Consider the following 11053-nt stretch of genomic DNA (forward strand, 5'->3'; position numbering starts at 1 on the left):
ATGAAGTGTTTTAAGTGTTATAAATTGCCTAAGATGGCACACTGTCGTATTATAATACACTATTAGGCACATTGTCTTAAGAGTCGATATTTATGGCAGAACCTAATGCTTTGTTTCATTACAGAGTACTCTAGATGGTAAGATGGTGTACTCAGTAATGAAACAAAGCAGTAGTCTCTGCCAGAAATATCGACTCTTAGACAATGTGTGTAATAGTGTATTTTAATACGACAGTATGCCATCTTAGGCAATTTATAACATTTAAAACGCTTGATAAAGACACTTTGAAGCCGAAATCACGATTGTGGAAGTGTAAATGAAACACTGTATATAAACAACAGTCTAATGGCGGCACTGACTTTAAAGAAGTTCAGAATGTTCTTCAAACCAGTAGCGAACACATCTGTCCCGGTGACATGTCCCCTTGTCATCCATAAAAATTCCATAATTGTTTGGGAACGTGAGGTCCAAGTAGCCAGATATAAGCGTTTCCAGTCAGTTGGACCAGGGTACCCAGTCCGGACCATGTAAACACAGCCCATACACCATTATGGAGGCAGCATCAACTTGCACAGTGCCTTGTTGACAAGTCCACTGGTCGCTGTAAATATCCGACAGATTCCACAACTTCGTGGGTTTTCAGCCACACTCGAACCCTACCATCAGCTCTCATCAGCTGAAATCGGCACTCGTCCGACGTAGTCACGTTTTTCCACTCGTCTAGGGTCCAACCGATAACGTTACGAGCCAAAGAAAGGCGCTGCAGGCGATGTCGTGCTACTAGCAAAGACACTCACATCGGTCATCTGATGCCATAGCCCATTAACGGCAAATTTCGCAGTACTGTCCTGACGGACTCGTTCGTCGTAAATCCCACATTGACTTACGCAGCCATTTCACTCAGTGTTGCTTGTCTGTTAGCACTGAAAACTCTCCGCGAAGGCCGCTGCGCTCGGTCAAACGAAGGTCATCGGTCACTACATTGGCCATGGTGAGAGCTAACGCCCGAAACTTGGTATTTTTGGTACATAATCTCGGCACACTCTTGACACTGTGGGTCTGGGAGTACTGAATTTCCTAAAGATTTCTGAAATGGAATGTCTCATGCGTCTAGCAGCAAATATCATTCCAAGTTCAAAGTCAGTTAGTTCCCATCGTGTGGCCATAGTCACGTCGGGAAGCTTTTCACATAAATTACCCAAGTACAAATGAGAGCTCCGCCAGCGCACAGCTCTTTTGTACTTGGGGTGCGTGATGCTGCAGTCATCAGTATATGTGCAAATCTTTATGCCAAACCTTTGTCAATTCAGTATGTAATTGTAATACGTGTCCTCGCTTTGGGTCTGTCTTAACTAAGATAGTGCGCTCACAATGCTGTTCATCGGTGTTCAGCTGCATTCCTATTTTATTATTCATTATTAGATCCACTTCGCTCTTATTTAATCTCTTCTTCCTGGATCTGCACCTCGGTAATTCCCATTACATCTGGCTTTTACCAGTCCATTTCTTTTTTCAATATCAACTTATTACCTGTCTGAGAGACGTGCAAGAGGCGACTGTTGGGAGGGCGTAAATAGAGTTGGTTCTGTGTCAGGAGCTACTCTCTCAGTTCGATCCTTGCCAATTTTCTTCAGAAGGATGGTGGTGACCTGTGGTCGCCGGTAGGCACAGTGAAAGAAAATTCAGAATTAGTTCTTTATTTCCATGACAATACAGGTAGCGTCTTGACTTGAGGCTGGCATCGTCTGTCAATGCCCACTGAGGAATCGCGCCGTAAGCGGTCTTCGGCCCGTTAAAGTAAGCTGGCACCGCACACTTCGTTGCAGCCGGCTGCTACACTGGCTGTAATGTAGCGAAATGGTTTCGCTATGGGATTTTTAAAATTTTATCCGTTTCACTGCCACATACAAGGGTGGCGTGCAACGGATGTAACATTATACAGTCCAAAAGTAGAGATGTAATGGACATGCTGGTGCAATCAAGATCATTTGAGGTAAGGACATGTACTTTAGTTCAGGGACAATGGTCAGTGTCCTCCAGGGTCAATATCCTGGCACTTTTGTGACGTATCTTCAAGGCGACATCTCCCTGGGATAAGAAACCCACTGTCCTCTACAAGCCAGCCACTTTGCCGATTACTTTTCTTATTGAACTGTAACAGTTGATTCTGAACTTACTGTAATTAATAAACTGTCAATTTTATCACCAATATTTAGAACATAATTGCAGATATTCATTGTTCAAAATTATTCCCCCACCAGTCCCCTGGTCTTACTTATAATCCGACTGACTCCTCACTTGTGTTCAGTGAACTGAAGTGAGAGCTAGCAGTCAGAACAACAAAAAAGTGAGAAAGATGGAAGCAATGTATTTGTCTCTCCAGTTTATTTTATTAACTATATGCTCGTGTCCTACACACACGACTTGTCTACTTTTTATACGTTTATACGCAGTATAACTGCAGTGACTTGTTTTCAGTACTCTTACCAATATATTTTCATTTGAGGATGAAGCTATGTTTTCGTAGTTACACAAAAAGACATAAAAAGGTTGCACTACAAAAGTATTATTCGAGTTGGATGTAATATTTAGATGTAATGTACACTCTTTGACATAAAACACGACCGGTGGCCGGCCGCTTCAGAGGCTAAGTCCGCGCCGATCGCGACATGGGACAAAAAAACTGGCTAACTCGCTAATTCTCTAAGTCCGGTTATCTGCACAATCTGGCAACACTGTAGACTGCGGCACTTCCTGGAGGAAAACTTGTCCCAAGATAGAGAAACTCTAGGCTGATTACGCCTGTGGTCTAGCGGTAGCGTGCGTTGTTTCTGTTCATAATGTCAGTGGATCGAGAGCAGCTGGCATAAAATATTTTTATAGCCTCTTCTGTCTGAATGTAATGGTAGCGCAGATTCAATCTATTTCGCTTTGTGACACACCGATATCAAAATTTTATCCAGTAACGATTTAGCGGCAGATTTCCTGCAGACTGTCCTCCTCTGGACGCCGTATGCGGCAAAGCTCCGGGATCCATTTGCTGGCTACTGGCAGCGGCCGTGGCGACAGCAGCGGCACTGCACTCCCCCGTTCTTTATCGAAAGCGCCTGCTACCGCTCATCGCTTTTGATGATTTAAAACGCTTTATTATTAAATGTTGCTCCACAGAAAATTTCTACAATTTCCATTCACGCTCAAAAGCAACGGAGACAGATGCCCTGATTAGTAGGCGGGTAATCGGCAAGAGCTGAGTATGGCCCGAAATTAATTTTATAGACTGGGACGAAATTAAACCACCTCACTACATTCGATGAATTTATAGATGCTTCATACCTCGTTTCTTTTCCTTCCAAACTTAATTATTTGTGCAACTTTTGGTCAATGTTTGGATGTTTTCGTCAAGCCAGAGTGAGCGTCTGTGGTGTAAAGTGTATTACAGTTCTTGTTTCATTCCTTATGGTAAGTCTATGCGATAAACTGTGTGAATACCTTACAATGCATGCTCTGTAGCAGTGCAGGCACACTGCACATTTGGAGTTCCATGTGTGGGTTCATGAAGTATTTATTGTTGATCGGAAGTGATAGTTAAGGTCATCAGATATAAACCAGAAAAATTTGTCGTTTTGAAGGTTTCAGAGAACGGAAAGGAGTTGCTAACGCCGGTGTTAGAAAACGTCTACAGTTAAATGCTATTGCAAAAATTTAGAAGAAGGGAACTATATTAATGAACATGTGCACTTCATAAACAACCTTCTGACATGTTAGACCTATATGACGAACAAAGCTCAAATTTATATCGTTGACAGTCGGTTTGAATCTTTTCAGGACCTATTTTACAGTGAAGCACCTTGGAATTTGCAAAGCAGAAATCCATGATATTAACTTAATTTACTAAGTCGAAATCGGGCGAAGACTGATGTTTAAAGGCATTCTTCAGATTTCGCATAATAAATTTTTACTAGCAGTTTGCAACTCCATTAATTAAAATGGAAAATAAAAGGTTGTAGTCAGCGGTTTCTACCGTGATTCGAACTTATAATACAAGCACTGCAACGCACAAGGGAACCTCTGAGCTAACGACACACTGGCGGCCAGAGGCGGACTATAGTCACTGCGATGTTGCCTGAGCCTCAAAACGCAACCTTAAACACACAAACAGAGGAGGTGGAGATTACTGTTTTAACGTCCCGTCGACAACGATGTCATTAGAGACGGAGCACAAGCTCGGATTAGGGAAGGATGGGGAAGGAAATCGGCCGTGCCCTTCCTAAGGAACCATCCCGGCATTTGCCTGAAGCGATATAGGGAAATCATTGAAAACCTAAATCAGGATGGCCGGGCGCGGGATTGCACAGTCGCCCTCCCGAATGCACACACAAACAGGTGTTACTTATGTGAAGAACGCCGTTCTTGGAGTCCAGAAATTAAATATACTTTCTAATTGTGTCATCTTGCATTGGATTATACCGTACGAGTCTTCGATGTGGAAAACGAATGTCAAGTGAATTTAGCGAGGTAACGCCGACCTACAACCGGAAGTAAATGCACTATCAGAGTGTTGACAAATACTTGCTACGACGCTGCCATTTCTCGGCTCTCTGACGAGGCAGCTCTTCAGCGAAATGCTTGCCGTGATTCTCCGATACGGTTCTTCAGAGTGGAGACGCGCGCGCACGTTTGGTTTTTATGCGGCGTTCTCCCCTGATGGTTTCTGACGTCGCCTTGTGGGCTATGTATACATATGAGACATTCAATTATCATTAATCCAGAATGATACAAGTTTCAGCTTCCGGCGTGGAAGAAGGCTGTTGACGCCGACATTATATCATTTCAACGTAGGGAAAGCAAAACGGATCATTCAATGTTTCTCATTCAACATAAAGCATGTGAGATAAATTTCCGTAACGTTCATAATCATCTAAAAATACAAACGAAGTAAAAATACACCGGAAGCTTATTCGAATTGAATATAATGTAAGATACCAAACGCTTTGCACCTCGATGTCGAATTTGTCCACTTGCAATCGTTTGCAGCATGCACATAGAATGTCATGATTACCACGAGAATGAAGAAATATGTTGGTAAGGATGGAAACAAGAAGAGACGCAGTCAACAAATATTCTATTCCTCATGGCATTCATTTCATTTGACACGTAAGAAGAGGTATAGCGGGAATTTACTTTCGTTAACACGAAAGATATGCCGCACATATTGATAACGAGGAAGTCTGCGTCTTCATACGTTTCCTCCTTGAAATCTGTATGCTCTATTATATACTAAGTAGCCCGATCATTGTTTCAGTAATGTTACCCTCTTGTTTGACACCGTAACGATGAACAGATTCCAAATGCATGTCTCTGCGTGAAAGTAGCTGTTCGAACCCTTCCTGGGTTGTTTTTTGTGTTTTATTGCTTGGAATTCCTGAAGCAGACCACTGTGCCTTCCCCCCTCGTGGGTTAGGTCTCAAAACTAAACCGCTTTGTATCCAATGGCATAATTTATTCATACAGCATCAGCATAAGACTCTTGCGAGTGAGAGAATGACAATAACAATCGTAACAAGAACAAGCAAATAATGAATGATGTTTATTCCAACGCAGAACGAGAATGGCTTTAAATATAAAAATCTTCGACAGCTCGCAACTTTCACATTTCTGTCTCCACCCTACTCCAGACAGCTCTCGGTGGTGTTGCACTACGTTGCCGATGTTATGGAAGGCCTTCAAACCGACAACAGACCACATATTGAAAAATACAAGCGAATTCTCTTGCAGCGTAAGCTTATTGTAACTAATCTAAAAATTATTGGAGAGGAACATTGTCCTATTCAAAAAAAGTAAAATGTTACACACTGTTGACGTCAAACGGACATTATCTATGTCCTGTCTTGTGTCCTACTCATCTATAATATCAAGTGTACTATGAAAATGATTATATATAATGGATTACAAGGTAATGCATTGATACCAGATGGTGGAGGCCGGCCGATGTGGCCGTGCGGTTCTAGGCGCTTCAGTCTGGAACCGCGTGACCGCTACGGTCGCAGGTTCGAATCCTGCCTCGGGCATGGATGTGTGTGATGTCCTTAGGTTAGTTAGGTTTAAGTAGTTCTAAGTTCTAGGGGACTGATGACCTTAGAAGTTAAGTCCCATAGTGCTCAGAGCCATTTGAACCATTTGAACTATTTAACACAAAATGGCATTAAAAATTCAAGTTATTCACGAGCAGCTAGTTGAGAATATGTATGAACATTAAATGACACGACGAACCGTCTTGTTCTCCATATGGATTCAAACCCAGCTCATGCAGACTAAGCAAAGATTTCGTGACTGACGGAAACTAACAGTCATTCCTGATTAGGCATACAGAGAGTGATATACCTCGATTTTAGAAAGTATCAGTTAGCAAATATCAACTTTAAATTCCATAACGCAAACATTTTTAACAGACGCGAATTCCTACCCAGCATCTATTGTCCCTGTTAACGAACTACGAGAGATGTTAAATATTGCTTCTTCACAAGTAACTTACTTGAAATGCCGTGAGGTAAAGCTGTGTGTTGGACACGGATTCGAACCCGGAACCTAATCGGATTGTTATCGAAGCACAGTCAAATGTGACATATCGGAATTTCGCGGCAGTAACTAGATGTTTTAACTGAAATGACGAGACGAAACATTAATTTTTTCCTTCCCAGGACTCCAACCCGGAACCTATCGCTGTTATATTCTAGAGAAAACGAACGTTAAATATGGGTTTGTTGCACCAGCAGTGGAATGTGAGCATGTTTGAACTGAAATAATATGACGAAGAGTTCAGCGCTCACTGGGAATAGAGCTCCACACATATCGTTGTTGACTACACACAAAGAGACGTCAGCTACCGAATTTTTCTCCACCAGCTGCTCAGAATAGCATCTTGAACTTACAGTCATCTCGCAAATTGTTCTGTGTCTCACTGGGAGTTAAAAACGTCAGATATCGTTAGTGTTGACAGCGAATGAAAATACATTAAAAATCAAAATTATTATCCACCAGCAGATAGGTGTTCTCATGCTGGAGCTTGATAATACGTAATTAAATCTTTAGTGCTGGGCCAGGATTCGATCCCATTCACGCATAATATGTGAAGGTGTTGAGGAATCTGCAGTTTTGAACAAACAACAAATTGTAGCCGAGCTGTATTGCCACGAAGGGATCAAATTCCGCGTTAATGGCGGTCTGAGTTGCATTCCCAGTTCAGAACCAATTTTATCGACATACAGAAGCTCAAATAAAAGATGGAATAAGTGTCCTGTGACCATACATAGCGTTTGTGTCGTCACTTGAAATAAATAACTAGTATAAGAAAGGTTACTAGTGATAGAGTTTCTACATGTCGCCACTCCAGACTTTATTGTGGTTCAACCTACCGTCTACTTGGTAAAGAAGGAATATCATCTTTAATGTGAATTTTCAGACCACGCAGCCATTATATCTCCTTCACTTGGTGTAGCCAGGAGAGAATGGAATCTGTCTCTCCCTATCTAAAATCATTGACATAAGTGGGAATCGAACCCAGACCATAGATATAACAACCTACCATCCGTCCAACAGACCACGAAATCCTCTTCTCCGCGAGTCATTTTTCTATCGTAACGCAGTTGCGCCACACTGGATGAGAATTCTGACACACAGGCTCCCTGTAGTAATTTGCAGCATGTTCAGTAAATTCATTTACTTGGTTGACCGAATCACCATGAACTAGCTGCCTCGGCTACCCAGTGCATACATTCGACTATTTTGTAATCACAGAAATTAAATCACGTAACTGCCACCTACACACAACTGCCAACATTTTAGGATGCAGAAGTTTAAATAGGAAGTGTTCCTTTCCACTTGAGCTATTCTATTGCACTATCTGTTACTAGAAAACGTCGTTCAGTCCAAAAGAAAAGCTGTAACTGTTTGTCTCTCAGAAGTCAAGACCTGGCCATATGCATAATCTCACAATGGTGTGGAATCCAAAAGTTCTGGAGGAATAGTTGCCGAGCTCTGGAGCTGTTGTAGCTACGTGTCAGCTTGTAGCATAGATAAGATGTCGCGAGGTCGAATACATTCAGTGCTACATTTTTTAAAACACAATTCTGCTCTCTGCTGAAGTTATCAATCTAATGGAACTTTGAACATAATTCCCTTCACTTCTCAACCCAGAGTAGTCGGATGTGGAGAAAGGACTAACTACTGTGACATTTTGTTCTATTCAGGTTTAATAGACAGCAGGCAGCAGATGGATCTCGAAGACGTGCAGGGAGAGCGCATCGTGCCATAATATGTCAGAAAAGTATTTTCTACATTAGCCGTCATGTGGTAGTGATATTTTATTCTTCTTCAAACTTTGATTGACAGCTTTAACTCAGAACACGTTTTCTACATGCATGTAATCAATAAACTGCATGTGCATTGTCAGACTGTCATAGGTAACATCAGAGAATTCGCATATATCGTTGATGATTAATTTCTCTCTCATGTTTACTATTGTTTTAACAACAATAAAAGAAACCTTACGAAAATTGTGCACTGTATTATAAGAAATGAATTAAAACTAACCATGATAACCTGACGACGAAAGTATCTGTACACAAGCATGCCTCTATCGACACGAATTAGTAAAACACTACTCACTTCGATTTTGATTGGGTCTGTGTTTAATTGGTATGCTGTGTCATACTCAAGAGGTATGCAAATGTGGCATTTCATAAATATAGTTACGTATTCCTAGAAACCCAAAATTCGCTTGTCAGCAGCGGAAAGAGGCGTTACCTGTTGTGCAGCATTGTAGGTTTTTCAACATTGCACTATGAGCTGAAAGCATTTTCTTGCGATTTCCTTATTGATGTTTGATCTGACTGCTTGTAGCTCTTTCACAGAAGGGATAAAAACGTTACAGTCAGTGAGACTGGAACTGCGAACCGTAACAGACGCTGTTTCACAGGTCAGCACGTTACCACAGAGCTGGCGAGGAGGTATGGGTCTCAGCTTCCTATTACGACGGGAATAGTAACCAGAACTCGTAAACCGCTATTTAAAGGTCGAGATTAGTTGCGATTTCCACCTGCAACGACTTTCCTGGACTGAAAATCGTAAATTTTCAATCTTTTGTTACCCTTCAAGCTATAATAACTCAGATTATTCAATGGAAATGACAGGTAAAATCAAGTGTACTTTGAGGCTTAATTCCGTGCACACCAGGAAGTAACTCGTCGATCACAGAGTTGCCAAACATAGGTTGCCTTCTTGCCAAATCTCAGTTACAGTACCAGCAGGAAGAAGACGAACCGATGTGATCCTACAGCGGTCTGGGAAGTGACCATAGCTGGTGTCTCCAAGTCGCGGCTGCTACGGCCTGGAATACGTAATGCGTCTGATTCGCTTTCTGTAACTAGGTTTAGGGACTGGAGCGTAGTTACTAATAATACTCAGAACTGACTGCAAACTGAGCATCATAAATCAGTAACTCTCATTGTTGTTTTATATATTTCTTTCGTAAGTGCACTCAAAACTAAGAAAGTCATTCACATGCGTTTTCGTGCCTCGCCGATAGTCGAGCACAACATACAAATAAAAATAAAAAAGAATGTGTGTGTGTGTGTGTGTGTGTGTGAGAGAGAGAGAGAGAGAAATAAAAAGCAATGAGAGAGAGTGTAAAAAATTGTTGTAAAGAAATTGAATCATGGTATTTAAAGAAATCTTTCATTAAAATGACACGTTCCACATCATTACGAAATGTTTTATTCATGATCTATGGAACAAGAGTTAATCTAATGTAATCTAATCTAATCTAATCACATCATATTGATGATTAGCCATGAAGAGTCATGAATTACCGAAATTTTTGCCAATACCAGTAACCAAATCTAAACTTGAAAATAAAAGACGACAATTTTTGTAATAAACCGTGACTCCTATCAAGACCCTTTCATCCCTGTTATCTAACCACGAAAGATGTCTGATATACCTCCATTCTGAAGTAACAAAGTGTGCATGCATTTAAAGATGAAGTGCATGATGTGAAGTTCTGTGACGGAGATACGAACCCAACACGTAATCCGATTGTTAACTAAGAAAAATCAAACGTTACGTATCGGTTTTTCTTACGAGCCGCTAGGTGTCTGAATCTAAAATAAGGATACAAACTTTTGTGCCTAAGAGACAATCGAACTGCACACTTACCGTGCATCCACGAATATAGCTTAAGTATCAGTTGGTTACTCATGAACAGGAAGATGTGTGCGTGTTTGACCAGAAATAACGACACCTGTTGCGATTGTTGGCAACACATTAACATACATTGAAATTGCGCGTTAATTTTCACTAGCAGGTGGGTGTGCACTTGATAAAGCTAGAAATGAAATTATGAATATTTTTGTGATGGATCAGGTTTCAGACCCACATACTTACCTTTGGAGGAGACCTAGAGACGATTGCAGTCTTGGGAAAAGGAACGAATTGACTGAACTATACTGTTCCGAGAGATTCAGATCCTCGAAAGAGGAGATACGGATTCGAATCACTGTCCAGCACCAAATTTTTAAACTTCTCTAGTTCAATCAAGTACAAGTAAAATAAGAGCCCTGTCCCTTTAAATGGCTATCGGTTCATCAAATAAAATAAAATTTTCTAATGTAAGTAAGCTTACTGGCGACTGTATTTCTGTTTACCATGATTTCCGCTGTGTCATTTTCCAACGTAAACCGGCTCTGCCCAGTTGGTAATGAAGGAACATGATGTTTAATGCGGATTCTGTATTATAACGACTTTCTCTTGAGGTTACCAGAGGTAAAATAAACCTGTTTGTGCCTCTTAAAAGTAAATGCCTGAACCCACGCATTGCACCTGTGATAGCTCGTTCCACCAGACCATTGTGGCCACATTACCCAGCCCCAGGAGTGTGCTGTAACGGATGATGTGCTTAGCTTACAAAATTAGTCACGGTGGAAAAAATGCGAGTCTATTAAATGGTCAAGTAGAAGCAAGCTTCTGACGCAGAGATTATGCTATTCTCATGTCAGCA

This window comes from Schistocerca nitens, chromosome 4 (genome assembly GCF_023898315.1).
Source record: "Schistocerca nitens isolate TAMUIC-IGC-003100 chromosome 4, iqSchNite1.1, whole genome shotgun sequence".
In the NCBI taxonomy this organism is placed as follows: Eukaryota; Metazoa; Arthropoda; class Insecta; order Orthoptera; family Acrididae; genus Schistocerca; species Schistocerca nitens.